Source organism: Lepus europaeus, chromosome 13 (assembly GCF_033115175.1).
Source record: "Lepus europaeus isolate LE1 chromosome 13, mLepTim1.pri, whole genome shotgun sequence".
Taxonomy (NCBI): domain Eukaryota; kingdom Metazoa; phylum Chordata; class Mammalia; order Lagomorpha; family Leporidae; genus Lepus; species Lepus europaeus.
In genome coordinates this window covers 76,864,236-76,883,931 of record NC_084839.1, presented here as the reverse complement: position 1 = coordinate 76,883,931, position 19,696 = coordinate 76,864,236, and the positions used below count along the sequence as shown (strand labels likewise).

Here is a 19,696-nt window from a genome sequence, read left to right as displayed (position 1 = left end):
CAGCCAAGTGCCTCAGCACTGGCTTTGGATAGTGAGGGGAGATTGGATGTAGTAGCCCATGCCACTGGCGATAAAGCTATAGGAAGAGCCAGGTGTGAGTCAGGCTTGCAGCCCTTTGGGGGACAGTGTACCTGCCAACCTAGAGGGAAAAAAGAGGCAGATTTCTTTCTGCAACACCTGACATCAGTGTCCTGTATCTAGCTGAGATAGGGAAGGCACCATTTTGGACATATGTAACAGCTATGCCAGCTTGTGTCCATGTGCCCAGCAGCCAGTCAAGAGGAGATGTCTAAGTCTGGCTCGGAGAATTGACAGGAGGCTGCGTGCCTATGTAGGACTGTGAGGTGCGCCCCACACATTAAAGGCTCTGGGGCTTAGGCCACCTGGGCAAAGTACCAACAGGCAGCTTGCTCTGAAAATGTCTGCTCTCTGTGAATGGTAATTGACTGGCACGAGAGAGTAAATACTTGGCGCCCTGTGGCTATGGGAGCCTTGTGTGATGGGACTGTGGAAACACTGAAGCTGCATGGAAGGGCAAAAGCTGTGGCCACACGGGACTGCAAGGATCCTTTGTGTGATTTTTGTGCCAGTGCAGAAGAACACTGGACCCACTATGCTAGCACCCAGGCATTAATCACCTTGAAGGAGAGGAGGTGAGCATAACACCAGGGCAATGAGTTGATCAAACTCCCCCCTTGGGAAAAAAAAAAAAAGAGAGAGAGATTAACCATGACCAACTTGGGTGTCCCCTCACCCTGGAGCCCTGAACAGAGCACAAGCCTCTGGGCATGCACTGAAAGAGCAGACACTCCACTAAGCCACGGAAGCATAGTTCTAACATAAAAGCCAACATGTGGGAAAAAAAAAAGTATCTTCAGAAATGCCAAAAAATAAACAGAAATTCAAGAAACAAAAATAAGGGAGACAATATGACACCCTCAAAGAAACAAAACAATACTTCAATACTAGAATGTGAAGATGAAGAGATTGAAGAATGCCAGAAACAGAATTCAAGAAATTGATCATAGGACTACTTAGAAATAATCAGAAGCAAATATACAAATTAAAGAATTCATACATGACGTTAATGAAAAATTTTCCTATGAAATTAAGATCTTATAGAGAAATCAAAATAAAAATTAGACATAAAGAATTGAGATCAAATAAAAATGCAAAAAGCCTAACAACAGACTAAGTGAGGCAGAAAACAGAATATCAAAATTGAAAAACAAATCTCTGGAAATTTTGCAGTCAGATAGAAGAAGAAGGATAAGGAGGGGAAAGAGGGGGATAAGGAGGAAGAGGAGGAGGGGGAGGGGAGAGGGATGATGAGGAGGAGAAAGAGAAGAAATTATAAAAAATTTAAAACAGTATTGGAGGTTTACAAGGCAACATCAAATGACCCAACATAGGAGTCTTAGGAGTTCCTGATGGTGTTGAAGGAGAGAATGGATTGGAAAGCTTTTTAGTGAAGTAATTACAGAAAACTTTTCCAATTTGGAGAAAGAAAGGAGCATCCAAGTGCAGGAAACATATAGAACCCCTAATATACATGACCAGAAAATATCTTCACTATGACACACTGTAGTCAAATTTTCCACAGTAAAAAATAAAGATTCTAAAATGTGCACTAGAGAAGTGATGAATTAAATTCACAGGATCTCCAATTAGAATCACAGCTGACTTCACATCATAAACCCCAACAGGATAAAAAAAAGAATGGTGAGATATATTCTAAGTCTTAAGAGAAAAAAAAAACTGTCAATTCAGAATACTTCATGCAAAGCTCTCATTTATGAATGAAGGTGAAATATAGATGTTCCATAACAAACAGAAATTGAAAGAATTTGTCACCATTCATCTAACCTTATAAAACATGTTTAAGGATGTGCTACACACAGAAACACATAAACATGGATATCACTATGAAAGAAGGTGAAGGCAGAAAATCTCCCAGTGAAAGTACAAAGGAAATCCAAAGTAAGCAACAGGAATATTTATGGGGAAAATGCAGGGGCAAGTAGTTACTTATCAATAGTTACCTTGAATGTAAATGGCCTTGACTCCGCAGTTAAAAGAAACAGACTGGCTAAATGGATTAAAAAACAAGATGCATCTTTTTGCTGTCTGCAAGAAATACATCTCACCAACAGAGTTATAAATAGACTGAAAGTGAAAAAATTGAAAAAGATATCCCATGCTAACAGAAACCAAAAAAGACCTGGGGTAGCCATGCTAATTTCAAACAAAATATACTTTAAAAGAAAAACTATCAGAAGAGAAAAAATAGCACTATGTAATGATTAAGGGATTAATTTAGCAGGAAGATGTGACTATAATAAATGTGTATGCACCAAATTACAAAGCAGCTGGCTACTGAAAAAATGTTAATGACTCAAAGAGAGACATACTCTACCACAATAGTAATGGGGGGCATCAAAACCCCACATTCAGCAATGGACAGAGCAACCAGACAGAAAATCAGCAAGGAAACAAGTAAATTGACACTATAGACCAAATGGATCTAATGGATACGAACAGAACTTTTGATCCTACAGTTGCAGAATACACATTCTTCTCACCAGTGCATGGAATTTTCTCTAAGATAGACTACATGCTAGATCATAAAACACATCTCAGAACATTTTAAGAAAATTGAAATCATACTATGGTACTCCTCTTACCACATTGAAATAAACTGGAAATCAACAACTCAAGATAATCTTTAGATAATAAACAAACACATGGAGAATGAACAACATGATGTTGAATTAACAGTGAGTCATAGAAGAAAACAAAAAATCAAAAACTTTCTGGAAACTAATGAAGAAGACTATACAACATATCAAAACTTATGGGATACAGGAAAAACAATGTTAAAAGGAAAGTTTATAACAATCGGTACCTACATCAAGAAATTGGAAAGGCACCAAAGAATTAAGTTATCAATGCATCTCAAGGATCTTGAAAAATAATGGCAAATCAAGCCTAAATTATTAGGTGAAAAGAAATAATTAAAATTAGAGAATAGACAAAATAGAAACAAAAAAATGCAAAAGATTAGTGAAATAAAGAGCTGTTTTTTTGAAAAAATAAACAAAATTCATACACCATTGAACAAATAAACCCAAAAAGAGGGAGAAGACTCAAATAAATTAAATTAGAGATGGAAAATGAAATGTAATAGCAGATACCACAGAAATAAAAAGAATCAAAAGGAATTACTGCAAAGAGATGCATGTCAACTAATCAGGAAACCAAGAAGATATGGACAGATTTCTGAACACATAGAACCTAACAAAATTGAGCCACAAAGACATAGAAAACCTAAAACGACCAATAACCAAGACAGAAATTGAATTAGTAGTAAACACCCTCCCTACAAAGTGCAAAACCAGATGATTTCACTGCTGAATTCTATCAGACATTTAAAGAGCTAATTCCAATTCTTTTCAAGTTTGGGAATCCTCCCAAACTCCTTCTAGGAAGCTATAATCACCTTAATTCCTAAACCTGAAAAAGATACAACAGAGAAAGAGAACTATATACCAATATCCCTGATGAGCATAGCCACAAGAATCCTCAACAAGATACTAACTAATTGAATCCAACAACATATCAGAAAGATCATTCACCTGGACCAAGTGAGATTTACCCCTGTTATGCAAGGACGGTTCAACATTCACAAATCAATCAATGCTATATACCACATTAACAAACTGAAGAACAAAAACCATATGATTATATCAAGATGCAGGGTAAGCAATTGATAAATTACACCCTTTCATTATGAAAACTTTAAGCAAAATAGGTACAGAAGAAACACTCCTCAACACAATCAAGGCAATTTTTGACAAACCCATAGCCAGCATCCTACTGAATGGGGAAAATTTGGTAGCATTCCCACTCAGATCTAGAAGCATACAAGGATGTCCACTCTCACCACTGCTATTCAATAGAGTACTGGAAGTTTTAGCCAGAGCCACTAGGCAAGAAAAAGAAATCAAAGAGATGCAAATTGTGAAGGATGAAGTCAAACCATCTCTGTTTGCAGATGACATGATTCTACATATAGGGAATCCAACAGACTCCACTAAGACTATTGGAACTCATAAAAGAGTTTGGTAAAGTAGCAGGACATAAAGTTAACACATAAAAATCAATAGGCTTAGTATACTCAGACAATACTGAGAAAGAAGTAAGACAAAGCCCATTCACAAAAGCTAGAAAAAATAAATACCTTGTAATAAATTTACCCAAGGATGTCAAACATCTTCACTATGAAAATTATAAAACATTAAAGAAAGAAGTAGAAAGAGTGGTTCTTGGATGCCGCACTCACACAGTGCAGAGCCATAGGGGAGCGATCTCAGAAGGGCTGGATCTTTTTAAGGATGTATATTCAAGACATATGACTTAACACATCCACCTGGGTCTTTGCTGCCCCTTCAGGGTCGACAGTGCCTCTAACTCTGAGGAAGAGACCATGGAGGAACCTGGGTGAAGAAATCAGGGATATAATTGGGGCGGCAGAGGAGGGACCTCTGGAGAGACCTCTCTGGCAGGGAAATTGTAGTCAGTGGTGGCAGGGAATTGCCTCTCTGTTTCAGCCTAAAAGCAAGTTGGTCGCATGGCGATTGGTCGTGGTGGGTCAAAAATAAAAGAAACACAAAGTTTAGCAAACATCAAAAACAGATAAGAGGAAAAGCTGATGCAGAAGCAAAAATTTTTGGCAGCAAGATGATGCAGAAAAAAGCAAAAGTGGTAATAGATGATTTTATTAAAAAACAAGAAAATTATAGTCTAAGTCACAAAGTTGATATTGTGGCCTTCCGATCCTTTGGAGTAGAGATAAGCACAGATGCCAAGGGTGTTAAAGATCAGCCATTGATAGACTGGGATCAAATTCAAAAGGAGGCTGTGAGATGGGAGGAAGAGAAGTGGGAAGATTTACTTCCAATTAAGAAAAACTTTAATGAAGAATCAGAAAAAAAACAAGATTGATGACACTAGAGCATATAGACACAGGAGAAATGGAAATTAAATGCAATGTGTGATGGCTTGAAAGAAGATGAAAAGCATCCAGTACTGAATCTTACCTGTTCAATGGAATATGCCTTTGAAACTTTTCCTGAAGTGATGAAAAATATTGAAAAGGCAGAGTTTAAAAAGCCAACGTCAATTCCATCACAAGCATGACCAGTAGTTCTATAGGGGAAAGATGTCATAGGAGTAGCCCAGACAGGAACCAAGAAGACATTGTCATATTTAATCCCTGGATTTATTCATTTGGATTGCCAACCAGTTGGCAGAGAGGAAAGGAACGGCTCCTGCACATTAGTCCTTACCCACTCGGGAGCTGGCTCTGCAGGTGCAGGCCAAATGTTCTAAGTATTCATACAGAAATCTTAGAAGTGTTTCTGTATATGGTGGTAGAGAAAGATGCACAAATACAGGATGTTTCAAAAGGTATTGACGTCATAATCACAATTCCTGGGAAGCTAAATTATCTACAAACAAATAACTTCATCAAACTTAAGACCATAACCTACTTGGTTTTAGCTGAAGCAGATAAAGTGTTGGATATGGGGTCTGAACCCCAGATAATGAATTTTTATTATACGTGCAACTTGATGGGCAAAAAATTGTGATGAGTCCAACCTGGACCTATGGTGGCTGTCAACTTGCACAGTCATACTTGAAAGAAACAGTGCTTGTGCATGTTGGAAACTTGGACCTAGTTTCTGTAAGTACAGTAAGGCAAAATATAATCATTAGCACAGAAGAAGAGAAACGGATGCATATACAAAAATTCCTAGAAAATATGTCACCGAAAGACAAAGTCACAGTATTCATCAGTAGAAAAGTGGTTGTTGAACATTTGTCAAGTGACCTAGTCCTCTGACACATATCAATAGAGTCACTGCATGGCAACAGAGAATAAAATGATAGGGAGAAAACGTTAAAGGACTTTAAAACAGGTAAAGTAAGGGTATTAATTGCTACTGATTTAGCATCAGCTAGATTGGATGCCCATGATATTACACATGTCTATAATTACAACTTTCCAAGGAACATTGAAGAATATGTACACAGAGTAGGACACACTGGTAAAGCGAGGAGAGCAGGGTTTCAATCAACCCCATCACTAGAAATGATTTGAGGATTGCTGCTGAACTGATGCATTTCCTGGAAAGAGCAAATCAGAATATCTCAGAAGTGCTTGTTTCAATGCCTGAGAGATATAATACAAGCAAGCTGAAAAGAGAAATGGAAAAAAAATGCGACGACCTCAAGGAAAGCCCAAAAATTTTATTAATGACAGGCTTTCAAATGCCTGTCTATATAAACTAAGCTTTTTGTTACTGTTTATTATACTCAGTATTGTCTAAGTCTTTAATTATTAGGTGTTAACTCTCTAACCTGTTGCCCAAAGTCTAATGTATGTTCAGAATTCAAAAAAAGTAATAATTTCAGAGTTGAAAAAATATTAAATTGTACAGAAAGATCATATAGCACAAAAGTTAATAGAAGTAAAATTGGTAAAATGGCTTCTGAGAAACTAATCTATCAGTGGTAAATCTGTATACCTTCTGATACAGAAGTTCTTCTAGGAATGTATTTTATAAATATGCCTGTTTAGGAGACTTAAAGCAATGTTGACACTAGCAGAAGACTGTAACATGTCTGGCAGGGGAGCTAGATGAACTGCAGGTATACTGGATATGCTACGCATCTGTTTACAATCATGTGGACCATATTCAAGAACACCTGTTAAAAACAGAAAAGCAAAATTCACTAGAATGGTGGGTTGAGCTAACACAAGCAACTTTTTTACTTCAAACTCATTTCTAGAAATGCTAGATGTAATATTTTCTTGATATGTTCATAAAGCTGGATGATGGGTGAGAGTTTGTGATTGTGTATGTTGTGAAACTTTTTCAAAATAAAACCAAGTGGTCTAACAACAACAACAAAAAAAAAGCAGAGAGGACACAAAAAAATTGAAAAAATCTCCCATGTTCATCTATTGGAAGAAACGGTATCATCAAAATGTCCATGCTGCCTAAGGCAATTTGCTGATTCTATGTGATACCAATCAAAATACCAATGACACTGTTCTCAGATCTAGAAAAAAGATGATATTGAAATTCATATGGAAACACACATAACCCCAAATAGCTAAAGCAATCTTATACAACAAAAACAAAACCAGAGGAATCAGAAAACCAGATTTCAAGGCGAACTACATGAGAGTTATAACCTAAAGAGCCTGGTACTGGCAAAAACATTTGGACAGATCAACGGAACAGAATAGAAATCTCAGAAATCAACCTGTGCTTCTAAAACCAACTTATCTTTGACAAAGGAGCTGAATCAATCCCTGGAGCAAGCACAGTCTCTTCAACAAATGGTGCTGGGAAACCTGGATCTCCACATGAAGACGTATGAAGTAAGACCTCTACCTTACACCTTACACAAAAATCCACTCAAAATGGATCAAAGTCCTAAATCTATGACCTGATACCTTCAAATTATTAAACACTGGGGAAACTCTGCAAGACATGGGTATAGGCAAAAATTTCTTGCAAAAGGTCCCAGAAGCACAGGCAACCAAAGTCAAAATTTACAAATAGCATTTCATCAAATTGAGAAGCTTCTGCACCGCAAAAGTAGCATGCAGCAAAGCGAAGAGGCAATCATTAGTATGGGAGAAAACATTTGTAAACTATGCAACTGATAAAAGATTAAAATCTGCAATCTATAAAGAGTTCAAGAAACTCAAAAGCAACAAAACAAACATCCAGTTAAGAAATGGGCAAAGACTTAAAACGATATATGTGAAGAGCAGAAAATGAAATGGCGACCAGATACATGAAAAACTACTGAAGATCACTAACCTCCAGGGAAATGCAAAAAAAAAAAAAAGCTACAATGAGGTTTCATTCTCCCAGATAGAACTGCTCTCACACCGAAATCAACAAACAACAAATGCTGCCGAGGATGTGGGGAAAAAGATGTCCTAATCTACTGTTCCTGGGAATGTAAACTGGTGCAGCCACTGTGGAAAACAATATGGAGATACTTCAGAAATTTATATATATATATATATATATATATATATATATATATATATATACACACACACCATATGACCCAGCCAGCAACTCCTGGAATTTTACCCAAACAAGAAGAAATCAGCTATGAAAGAGTGATCTGTATCCCCATGTTTATTGCGGCTCAGTTCACAGCATCTAAGATATGGAATCAACCCAGATGTACATCAACTGAAGACTGGCTAAAGAAATTACGAGATATATACACCATGGAATACTACACAGAGGTAAATAAAATAAATGAAATTCTGTCATTTGCAACAAAATGGATGTAACTGGAAAGCATAATATTTGCTGAAATAAGCCAGTCTCAAAAAAGACAAATACCATATGTTCTGCATGATCTGTGGTAACTAATAGAGGACCTAAAAGGTAATCTATAGAAATGAAATTGACACCTTGAGATGTGATGACTTTGAACAGCCCTTGTCTTGACTTTTTAGGAACAGTTGTTTTTTTCATACTGTTTGTTGAATTCTTTACTTAGTATAGAGTTAATCTTATGTGCATAAAATTAATTGAAAGTAGACCTTAGTTAAAAATAACAGTGAGAATCGGAAATGGAGGAGGAAGAAGGGTGGGAGTGCAGGTGGGTAGGGTGGGAAGAATTACTATGTTCCTAAATTTATATTTATGAAATGCAGGAAGTTTACCCCAAATAAAAAATAAATAAAAAAAGAAAATAACCTTCTTCTCCTGTATGCTCCCACCATACACATACAAAAAATATTAAATTCCTCTAGATGCATTTATCAGAATGAATTCAAATTTTAAGCATGCATTTTCAGAATAATCATGACTATAATTAAGAACTCTAAGAAATGAACAAAACAAATACTGATATAAAGAACACAAAATGATTTATTGATTCATCATTATTAAAGCTTATATCAGAATATATGAAAATCACATTTCAACTTGTTCCTATAAGTTTAATTATTTCAGATTCCCACTATTATTAAAGCTTATATCAGAATCTATGAAAATTTCAACTCGTTCCTATGAGTTTGATTATTTTAGATTCCAGATATAATTGAAATTATATCGTATTTTCCTTTTTTGACTGCCTTATTTCATTTAGCATAATGTCTTCAAAGTTCATCCATGTTGTAATATATATCACAATTTCCTTTCTTTTGAAAGCTGAATGAGTTGTTGAGTTTCTTGAGCTCTTTATAGAACCTGGATATCAATCCTTTATCAGTTTCATAGCTGGCAAAAAAATTCTCCGATTCTGTTGATTGCCTATTCAGTTTGTTGCCTCTTTCTTTGCAATCTTCTTATCTAGATGTAAACCCACTAGTCTATTTTTGCTTTAATTGCCTGTGTTTCTGGGGTCTTTTCCAAGAAATCTTTTTTTTGCCAATGTCCTGCAAAGTTTTCCCTTTGGTTTATTCTATTATTTTGATGGGATCAGGTTGTAGATTTAGAACCTAGACCCAGGGCTTGTGCCATGGCTCACTAGGTTAATCCTCCACCTGCAGCATCGATGTCCCACATGGGCACCAGTTCTAGTCCCAGTTGTTCCTTTTCCTGTCCAGCTCTCTGCTGTGTCCTGGGAAATCAGTGGAGGATGGCCCAGGTGCTTAGGCCCCTTTACCCACATGGGAGACAAGGAAGAACACCTGGCTCCTGGCTTCGGATCAGCGCAGTTCTGTTTGTTGTGGCCATTTGGGGAGTGAACCAATGGAAGGAAGACCTTTCTCTCTGTCTCTCTCTGTCTGTAATTCTGTCAAATAGATAGATAGATAAACAAATAAATAGAAACTAAAAAACATTGGAGTTTACTTTAAAAAATAAAAAAAGAATCTAGACCCATTTTGAATTGACATTTTTCTAAGTGTAAGGTGGTGCTCTTGTTTCATACTTCTGCATGTGTAGATCCAATTTTCCAAGTGCTATTTGTTGAAGACTGTCCTTTTTCCAGGGACTGATTTTAGCTTGTTTAATAAAGATTAGTTGATTGTATATGCTTGGATTAATTCTGAGGTTTCTATTTCTGTTCTATTAGTCTAATGTCTATTTTTGCGCCAGTACTAGGCTGTTTTGATTACAATTTCCCTGTCCTATGTCTTGAAATTTGAAATTATGATGCTTCTGGCTTTGTCTTTTGTGGTGGAATGAGAAGGCCATGCCAAGATGGCCGCTGGCAACAGAGTCTGCCTGGCAACAGGCTGTGATTGGATGGTTTTCGAAACCACATGACAACAGAGCCTGACTGACAACAGGCTGTGATTGGATGGCTTTGGAAACTTCCTGGCAACAGGCTGTGATTGGTTAGGGCATAGACCGCCCCTTGACTGGATTGGTTGCCTTGGCTATATAAGTAGCTGTAGCAACTGAAATAAATGAGTCTGCAAGCTGCTTGCCTCAGGCCTGCTTTCACCCAACTCCTGGGGTCTGTGTGGTGACTCTGCACCTCTTGCCCCCACCACACTCTTCCTCTCAGAAATGAATCCACCTCAACATACTTTGCTCTTTAAGATTGCTTTAGCTATCAGGAATCTCATGTGTTTCTAAAAGAATTCTAGCATCATTTTTCTAGTTATGAGAAGAATGTCATTGATATTTTGGTTGGGATCACAGTGAATCTGTAAATTGCTTTCAGACATTTTGATGATATTAACTTTTCCAATCCACAAACATGGAAGGTTTGTTTCCATTTTTTTGTGTCTTCTAATTAGTTAATATTTTGTGATTTTTATTGTAGAGATCTTTTACATTCTTGGTTATATTTATTCCAAAGCATTTAAATATTTTGTAGCTATGGTGAATGGGACTGATCTCACAAGTTCTTTCTTATAAGAAGGATATGAAGTTATTTGTGTATGCAAAGGATATTGACTTTCGTGTGATTTTATATTCTGTGAGTTTACCAAAGTCTCATCTGAGTTTCCAATAGGCTATTGTAGGGTCTTTGGTTCTCCTACTTATACTATCTTGTCAGCTGGAAACAAGGTTAATTTTACTCCCCCATTTCCAATTTCTATCCCCTTAGATTCTTTTTCTTGTCTAATGGCTCTAGCTAAAATTTACAGCATTCTATTCAATAGAAATAGTGAAATTGGGCATCATTGCTTCATTCCAGATGTTAGTGGCAATGCTTCAAACTTTTCCCCATTAAATCTGATGCTGGCTGTGGATTTGTCACAAGTTGCCTTTTTTGTGTTGAGTTGTTCTTTCTACACCCAATTTGCTTAAGGTTTTCATCATGAAAGGGTGTTGTATTTTATCAAACTGACATAGTCATATGGGTTTTTTCTTAGTTTATTAATGTGGTGTATCACATTGATTGATTTTCAAATTTTGAACCATCTCTGCAAACCAGGGATAAATCTCACTTGGTCCAGGTGAATGATCTTTCTGATGTGTTGTTGGATTCAATTAGTTAATATTTTGTTGAGGACTTTTGCTTCTATGTGCATCAGGAATACTGGTCTTTAGTTATTTTTTATCTTTTCTGATTTTAGGAGACCTATATAGACCAATAACCATAATATAAATTGGGTATGTAATTAAAAACTCCTCAACATAAAACGCCCAAGGCTAGGTGGCTTCACGGCTGAATTCTACCAATCCTTTAAAGAAGAACTATTTTCAGTTCTTCTTAAATCAATTGAAACACTTGAAATGAAGGAACTCTCCCAAATTCTTTTTATTTGCTGTTTTTTATGTTAATAATCCTGGTATGTATGAAGTAATCACATAGTTTCAATTTTTATTTCTCTAATTATTAGTGCAGGGCCATTTGCTTAAATGACTACTTTCCTCATTGAGTGGCTTTGGCATCTTTATCAAAAATCAACTGATCACATATGCAAGACTTATTTCTAGGCTTTCTAATTTATCAGTCTACATGTCTGTCTTGATTCTAGTATCACAATATCTTGATTATTATAATATTGTGATGTTATTTCTATTCAAAATTTTATTTATTTTTATTATCTTAATCATGTGGAATCTAAAAGTTTATCTTATAGAAGATGAAAGTAAAGTGTCAGCTTCCAGCTTCTAGGTAAAGAGAGTGGGAGAAAGGGAAAAAGGTTAACTAATGTAAACTAAGTTATAGATAGATGGGAGAAAGAATTTGTGAGGTTCTATTGCACAGCAGTGTGAATATTTTGAAGTGCAATGTGCTGTATATTAACAATAGGTAGAAGAAATGATTTTGAAAGTTTTCACCATAAAATAATGATATTGAAAGACAGATTGATTTAACTTAACATTACACTTTGTATACATGTATCAAAATAGCATATACCTCATACATATGAGCAAATTTTACATATATGTTACAAATCTTTTTAACAGAGTCCCTACTTTTGTTTTTCTTTACAAGATTACGTTAGCTATTTGATGTTTCTTGAAATTTCATGACTTTTACGATGAAATTTTGTATTTCAGTGAAAAAAATAATGGATGATTTGATAAGGATTGTATTAAGTCTGGAGATCAGTTCAGGTAGAATTGATTTCTTAACACTATTAAGCATTCCAATCCATGAATATGAGATGTGGTTCATTTATTCTTTAATTCATTTCTGCAGCGATTTGTAGTTTTCATTGCATAAGAATTTTATTTTTTAGTGAGATTAATCCCCAAGTATCTTACTTTTTATGATGCTATTATAAATGGAATTTTTTAAACTTCTTCTAGTACATAAAATGTAAACTTCCTATTGTATTTTTCTGGTACCCAGTTAATTTGCTGAATTCATTTATTGTTTCTAAATTTTTGTGGAATTTTAGTGTTTTTCTAAATTTAAGAACATATTCTCTGTGGCTTTTTATTTCTTTTTATTTTCTAAATGCTCTTGTTGTAACTTCAAGTGCTGTGTTAAATAGAAGTGGTGGGAGAGGACAACCTTGTCTAATTTCTTCTTGATCTCAGAAGAAAACTTTGTTTTTCATGATGGCAAACAATGTTTGCTGTGAGATTCTAATGTATTTATTTTACTATGTTAAAGCAGTTCCTTCTATCTTTAGTCTGTTGCATATTTTTATAATCACTATTGAATTTTTTTTTTGACAGGCAGAGTGGACATTAAGAGAGAGAGGCAGAGAGAAAGGTCTTCCTTTGCCATTGGTTCACCCTCCAATGGCTGCCATGGCCGGCACGCTGCAGCCGGCGCACCACACTGATCCAATGGCAGGAGCCAGGTTCTTCCTCCTGGTCTCCCATGGGGTGCAGGGCCCAAGCACTTGGGCCATCCTCCACTGCACTCCTGGGCCACAGCAGAGAGCTGGCCTGGGAGAGGGGCAACCGGGACAGAATCCGGTGCCCTGACCGGGACTAGAACCCGTTGTGCCGGCGCCGGAAGGCGGAGGATTAGCCTGTTGAGCCACAGCGCCGGCTGGCTATTGCATTTTGTCAACTGTTTATAAACTGAGATTATCATATTTGTCTCCTTTTTCATTTTAAAAAATTTAACTGATTGTATTTCTATGGGTTTCCATGTGGTGTTTCAGTTATACATATTTACAGGGAAATATGTGGCATTATATATATCTTGTAATGTTCAAATGAGATAAACATATTTATCTCCTCAAATATTTATCATCTCTTTATGGTGAAAACCTTCAAAATCCTTTTGTCTAGACTTGTAAAGATATAAACAGAACATCATTATCTATAGCTCTACTACTATCCAACTGAACATCAATAAGTTGTTTCTATCAAACTACAACTTACTCCCCTTTAATTAACTTTTCTCCGTCCTTCCTTATCCTACTCTCCCAAGCCACTGCTAACCACCATTCTACTCTCAACTTCTATGAGATTAGCTTGTTTACATTCCTTACATGCAAGCTATAACTTGTCTTTCTGTGCCTTATTTTTATTTCATGTAACATGTTTTTATCTTTAATAATATTAATATGATATGTGGCATTAATCAATTTTCATATAACACCTTTGCATTCCAAGAATAAATCCTAGTCATTCATGGGATTAAAAGTACCCTTTTTAAAAAGCTGCTAAATTTGGTTGCTAGAATTTTGTTGATTATTTTTGCATCAATGTTCATAAGGAATGATGATCTAGAGTTTCCTTTTCTTTTACTGTCTTGGTCTGGCTTTGCAATCTGAGGCATCCTAGTCTTATAGAATAAATTAGGAAGTATTGTGTCCTCTTTTATTTTTCTGATGATGTTTGAGAAGGATTGGTGTTATTTCTTCTGTAAATGTTTGATACAATCTCCCCCATGAAGTCAATCAAATCCAGAACTTTTTTCATTTGATTTTTATCACTGATTCAATCTCCTTACTAATTATAAATCTATTCAGATTTTAGATTTATTTGTGTTTTCTTCATGATATATTTTTCTAAGGATTTTTTTATCCAAGTAATTTATTTTGTTGGCATACAATAGTTTATGCTGCTCTCTTATATTACTTTTGCTGGAGAATCAGTTATATTATCACCAATTTCATTTTTTATCTTAACTATGGATATCTTTGTCAGCTCATGTAGAAAACAGTTTGTCAGTATTGTTGATTTCTTCATATTTTATTTCTTCCTATTGTTTATGTTATTGATCTCTTTCCCAATGCTTTTTTCCTTTCTTCTATAGTTTTGGAATTATTATTTTTGTAGTTCCTTTGATTGTATTTTGATTGTTGGTTTAAGGCCTTTTTTCTTTTTTAAAGATTTCTTTCTGTATTAGAAAGAGAGAGAGAGAGGGAGAGAGAGATTGATTGATTTACTTTCCAACCCCTAGTTCACTGTCCAAATGTTTGCAATAACCAGGTCTGGGCCAGGCGAAAGCAATCAGGTCTCCCATGTGGATGGCAGGGTCCAAGCACTTGGGCCATCTTCCTCTGCCTTCTTAGGCACGTTAAGCAAGTAGGTGGAGTGGAAACAGAGCAGTTGGGACTTAAACATTACTTTGATATGGGATGCTAGCATCATAAGCATCAGCTTAATCCACTGTCCCATAAAACCAGTGGCCACTGGTTGTTGTTTACAAATGTATTTGTAGCCCAAAATTTCTCCTAAAGCGCTGCTTTTATTGTGACCCATATATTCTGTCATTTTGTATTTTGATTTTTATTCTTCTCTAAATATTTTTATATTTTTTCTACTTTGACCTATTTTTAAGAATGTGTGGTTTCATTTCTCAAATCTATATAATTTTCAGTTTTACATCCATAACTAGTAACTATATTCCACTTGTATTCAGAGAAAATACTTCTATGATATTTACCTTTTTTAATCTTTTAAAACTTCTTGTATGATCTAGTGTAGTGTCTATCCTGAAAAATGTCCCATAATTACGTGAAATGAACATGTCTGCTGCTATGGTTGTGTATGCTACATATGTCTGCTTGGTCTAGTTGGCTTATTGAGCACTTTAAGCCTTCTATTTCCTTACTTATCTTCGATGATCATGTTCTACCCAGAGAGGAGCATTGAAATATCAATTCATGATGATGATACTGTGTATTTTGTATTTTCCAGATCCACAGATCCCTGAGTATCTACTTTTTAAAAAATATTTTTCCTCTGTTCCTTAGAAAGAACAATTTTCATTGCTGTGTCTTCCAGTTTGCTAACACTTTCTTCTGCCTGCTCAAATTTGTCTTTGAATTCTTTTTTAGAGTTGTTTAAAAGGTTTTGTCTAACATATCTTTCAGGGAAGTTTGTCTTGTTTTTTTTTTTCTTATTTATTTGTTCATTTTAGCCTACAAAACTTTTTTAAGGTATACAAACTTCATGAATTTCATATATACAAATTTGGGAACACAGTGATTCTTTCCACCCCAACCTCCCTCCTGCCCAAACTCCCACCCTTCTTCCAACTCCCTCTCTCCCATTCCTTTTCTTATTTTTTACAAAGATCTATTTTCAGTTAACTTTGTACTCATAAGATTAACCCTACACTAAAGAGTTCAGCAACATGTATCAAGAACTACAAACAAAAGCACTGCTCCTCAACAGTCAAGAGCTGTTCAAAATCATCGCATCTCAAAGTGTCTATTTGAATAGGTCATACTGTCCCATTTCTTTGCACCCCTTGTGATTTTGCTTATTTAAAGCTGTACATTTGTGTCTAATAATGTAGTAATTCTGGAAATCAGGCTCACTCAAGTTCCTCAGGGTTTGCTATTCATTTTCTTTCTTTTGTGTATTGTTTGTTGTTCAGTTTTTATTGTTGTGTGAGATCCTAGTGCTAAAGCTTATCCTGAGATGTAAAATTAAATGTGCTTTTGTGTCTTTTCTAAGCTTGTGTCTTTCCCTGAGCATTCATGGTATCCCCCAAGTTTTTCCATACACACTACTTTTTTTCATAGCCATTAATATTTTGCCCCCAAAGAGGGAAAAATAGAAAAAAATGAGTGATAAGAAATTTAAAATTTTCAATTAGTTTTTAACAAATTCAATGTAGTTCATAGATACAATGCTAAGAATATAAGACATTCCCTCTCCACTTCACAACCCCTTTCTCCATCCACCCTCTTCTGTCCTTTTAATCTCCTAGACATCATTACGGAGCGAGAGGGACTAGTGGGGGAAGTATAACAATGACTGCTGCCTATTTTCCACTGTGTTCAGAAGCACCAGTCAGTGATCAGAGAGCTAATCCACAGTATTTGAAGCAAAGGTCCTTTTGGCCTCATCTGGCACCTAGAAACAGGGGCACAAGCTGCTTGTGTACACACAGAGCTGCTTGCCATGGCAGTGGTGGATGGGTATCTGCCCAGTTACTAAAAGCTGAAGATGACCAAAATTAACTTACTTTTGAGACTCAGTCTCTCACTAGATTCCATAGCATCAAAATAATTGTATCACGTAGATTTTGCCAATTTAATTTTTATCAATGTGGGAATATATATTCTTGGTGTTTTTTATCCCCAAAATTTTCTACGACTTTCCCCATTCACACTAATTTTTATAGATAAAACTTTGCTTCATATTAAGATATTTTCTCTACAATCATCCCAATTTCATCCCTTTATAGTGACAGAGTACATTTAAATAGATACTTGATAATTAAAAAAATAATTTTACTCATTATTAGTGATCTATAGCTATGAAGGTTGTGATATGCTTGTATCACTACATAATTGTTCACATTAAAATAAAGCTCATATTCACTCCCCATCATCCTCAAAATTGGTACAAAATGAATCTGTTTTAATGGTCCTTAGACATGAACTGTAGTTTGATTACTTTCTAATTTTGAATCCTTGTACAAATCATGTAAATTTTTCCAGCCCACTTTTTCTTAAATGTAAAATTAGTAAAATAACACTTACTTCACTAGACTCAATTAGAGATTTTAAGCATCATGGGACACTACTTTTTAAATTCAGCAATCCCTTCTCCCATATTCAACATACAGTCACCTCTCTCTCTTCAAAAAACTAGTGATTAACTACATTCATTTTGTGTCCAGTTTCTGTATACTTACACATCTTGTCTATGATATCTTTTTGCAAAGTTCTTCAAGCAAAGTTCTTCCTCATGACACAAGCCCAGATTCACCCATGAAAACCAAGATTCTAAATAAAACGTGATGTTCAATAGCATACCCAATAAAGTTAAATTCATTAAATTTTTTTAAAATTTATTTATTTGAAGGGCAGAATTAGAAAGTTGGGGGGGGGGGTCAGATCTTCCATCAGCTGGTTTACTCCCCATATGGCTGCAACAGCTGGAACTGGCCAATCAAAATCCAGGAGCCAGGAGTTTCTTCCAGGTTACCCACATGGATGAAGGGGCCTATGTACTTGGGCCATCATCCACTGCTTTCGCAGGCCAATAGCAGGGACCTGGATTGGAAGTAGAACATACAGGACTTGAAACAGTGCCAATATGGGATGCCAGCATGACGGAGAGTGGCTTTATTTGCTCCTTCACAGCACCAGCCCTTCACTAAACTATTTTAAGAGTACCACTGGGGGCCAGCACTGTGGCTTAGCGGGTAAAGCCGCCACCTGCAGTGCCGGCATCCCATATGGGTGTTGGTTCAAGACCTGGCTGTTCCACTTCTGATCCAGCTCTCTGCTGTGGCCTGGGAAAGCAGAAGAAGATGGCCCAAGTCCTTGGGCCCCTGTACCTGCGTGGGAGACCCGGAAGAAGCTCATGGCTCCTAGCTTCGGATTGGCACAGCTCCAGCCATTGCGGCCATCTGGGGAGTGAACCATCGGATGCAAGACCTCTCTCACTTCTCTCTCTCTTCCTCTTCTTCTATCTGTGTATCTCTGACTTTCAAATAAATAAATAAATCTTTAAAAAAAAAGTACTACTGGGACCAGTTTTTTGGTGCAGTAGGTTGAACTGTATCCTATGTGCCAGCATATTGTATGAGCACCAGTTTGAGTCCTCACTGTTCTACTTTCAGTCCAGCTCCCTGCTAAGGCATCTGGGAATGCAGAATATGGCCCAAGTATTAGTGATGGGAAACTCTGTCTCTGTCCTCCCCCACCCTCTGTGCCTTTCAAATAAATAAAAGAAAAAGAAAAGGACTATTAATGTGAGGTTTATAAAAAGGTGAACAAGTGATTTAATCCTGTGGGCATTTTCATTCATACTAATGGGAAAAGTATGAAACCATAGAATGCTTATTCAAATAGAATAGCATCAGGGGCCAGTGTTGTGGAATGGCAGGCAAAGCTATTGCCTGTGACGCTGCATCCCATATGGGCACCAGTTCAACATCTGGCTATCTAGCTCCTATCTATCTACTTCCTATCTAACTCCATGTTAATGCACATGGGAAAGCAGTGTAGGATGGCCAAGTTCCTTGGGCCCCTAAACCCATGTGGGAGACTAGGAAGAAGCTCCTTGCTCCTGGCTTCAGTCTGGCCCAGCCCTGGTCATTGTGGTCATTTGAGGAGTGAACTAGTGGATACATAATTTATTTCTCTCTAACACTGCTTTCAAAGAGACAACATAAATATTCAAAAAACATAAAAGTATTAACCAGGTTTTCCAGACTATATTTTAATCTATTTTGGATTACTGTTCATCTACTTGATGTTAAATTATCCAATCTAAAGGCAATAATGTCTCCAGAAAACCATGCATATTTGCATTGTAGAATATGGCCGCACAAGCTAGGAAAAATGTTAACACACATTATTCAATTTACTGCTTTTTTTGTAATCTGAATATCATTTCTAAAACATCACTTCTTATTTCTTTTAAAATGCACCAGAGTGTTAGAAGATATCATATACAAAGCATTTTCACATAAAATTATTTGCCTTAACGGATGTTTGTTTTCCCCAGTCTCTGTTTCATATCTGATAGGACAAAGCCCATTTAGGCATTCACTTGTCTACTTCTGTGACATTCTATAATATTATGACTTTTTAGCTTCTTTTTCCTTTTTTTTTAAATTTATCATCTTAAAATTTATTGATTTATTTGATAAGAAAGAGAGAGCAAGAGTGAGATAGTCCATCCATTGGTTCACTCCTCAAATTGCTGCAACAGCCAGGCTGAAGCCAGGATCTCTATCCAGATCAGCCACAAGGTTGATAAAGATCCAGACCCTTGGCCTGTCATCTGCTACCTTCCCAGGCACATCAACAGAGAGCTGTATTGGAGGCAGAGTATCTGGGACTTCAATA

At 36.3% G+C, this 19,696-nt stretch overlaps 1 pseudogene; it reads left to right on the top strand.

Annotated features, from left to right (window-relative positions):
* The first annotated feature begins 483 nt into the window (after positions 1-483).
* Positions 484-6,392, top strand: LOC133772375 (probable ATP-dependent RNA helicase DDX43; annotated as a pseudogene).
* The last annotated feature ends 13,304 nt before the right edge of the window (positions 6,393-19,696 follow it).